The 1,485-nt window shown below is 39.5% G+C and overlaps 1 long non-coding RNA gene across 18 annotated transcripts in view; it reads left to right on the top strand.

The window, feature by feature from the left end:
• The window catches only part of LOC123091090 (uncharacterized), a 4,127-nt gene extending 2,864 nt beyond the window's left edge, over positions 1-1,263 (top strand). For 11 of the 18 annotated variants that reach the window (XR_006442787.1, XR_006442782.1, XR_006442786.1 and 8 more), the window contains 3 exons: positions 288-361; positions 561-856; positions 952-1,263. This is a non-coding gene — a long non-coding RNA (uncharacterized lncRNA). Of the gene's footprint in view, positions 1-287; positions 857-951 lie in introns of all 18 variants that reach the window. The other 7 variants (XR_006442796.1, XR_006442784.1, XR_006442790.1 and 4 more) reach the window with 2 other exon arrangements.
• Positions 1,264-1,485: the final 222 nt, after the last annotated feature.

The following is a 1,485-nucleotide window of genomic DNA, read 5'->3' as shown; positions in this document are numbered from 1 at the left end:
AGTGTTGTGCCAACTGTAAGTCTCATTGTTAGTCAAGAATGCATGCTTGTTCTAATTGCACATGCATGTTCAACATTACCCTGGTTATTTTACTCTTTTGAGAAAATCGGTAGTTGCAGAACATATTATTTCAGTATCATGTACTGTTTTGCATTTTCTATAAAAAATGGAAGGATTGCCTCCTACACTGAAAGTAATCTTATTTGTTCTTTGTTATTTGTTTCTAGGAAACATGAATTGAATGATGATGGTACATATCTAATTGGTCATGTGCTTGCTCTTTACAGGAACGATCGATATATTGTTAAAAGAATGAAAGTATGCCCTGCCTGAAGATTTTAGCTTTCTTTTCGTTAAGAAGGTAGAAGGTTTCTGCCTGTTAACATCAATATAATTTCTATGATCTGCTACCCTTGTATGTTTTCTCTTTGGTTAGACAAGAAGCTATTGACGTTGGTCAGTAGATCCCTCTTAAGTTCCAGATGTGGATGAAATGCTTGTTTCTAGATGTTTAGTCCATCAAGTAGTTTGAACTCATTTGGCTCCCAATCCGCTTTCAGCTCTAATGATTTGGATGACTACTCTCAAGGGATTTGGCCTGCTTTATGGTCATTGATTAACAAGGTTTTCAGTTGTATATGCATGTGTGACAAGAAAAAAGCCGAAGGGGCGCCTCCCACCTGGCACCGCCCAGCTTCCTCTTAAGCGGCGCCACCGGGTGGCTCCCCAACCGCTAGTTCTTTTTATTTCGTGCCCGCCTAGTTCATGTGGAGCTGCTTTTGGGAAGTCTAGGACAATGATTGGTACCCAACCTCCTTCCCGAATGGCACCAGTTGATGATAATTGCACTGGCCAGGTTCGTAGACTGATGTGGATCAATTTTGGTACCTTGGCTTGGACTCTTTGGTGTGATTGGAATAAAGCTCTAACAGAACTTATATTTCCTTCCAGGGCCACGAACTCGATTTGCAAACTCAGTGGGTTCTTGCAACTTTGGAAGCCTCTCTCCAAGTGACAGGACAAGGTGGCCATTGACAGATTGACGAGGAAGCACACGGACGTGGCGACTAGACTTCTCATGATCATTTATCCCCCTCGAGGCTATATTATGCACTTCACGTTTGTGGGCTTGTTGAGCTGTTGTGCCCAGCTTGTGCCGTACCTTTTTATTTTCTTTTCTTTGTTTCCGTGGACCTCTGTTTTGCAGTTGATTGTTGTGCTTCTGTTGTGGTTGCCTTATATATAAAGGGGGACGTTGCACAACCCTAGAATATTTGCTTATAATAATTATATTAGAGAGCATCATGCATCATATTTAAATTCAAGAAATTTGAATTGAGGAAATTTGAAGCCTAAAAAATTAAATAAAGGAAAAAAAAACCTAAAATTGCATTCAATGAAACCAAAATGCTCTTCATTGATATTTGATATTTTTTGCAAGGGTTTCGATCAAAACCAGAAATAATGAACATTTTTAAGAATTAT

Source organism: Triticum aestivum, chromosome 4B (assembly GCF_018294505.1).
Source record: "Triticum aestivum cultivar Chinese Spring chromosome 4B, IWGSC CS RefSeq v2.1, whole genome shotgun sequence".
Lineage (NCBI taxonomy): Eukaryota > Viridiplantae > Streptophyta > Magnoliopsida > Poales > Poaceae > Triticum > Triticum aestivum.
This window is presented reverse-complemented; position numbering and strand designations above follow the sequence as displayed.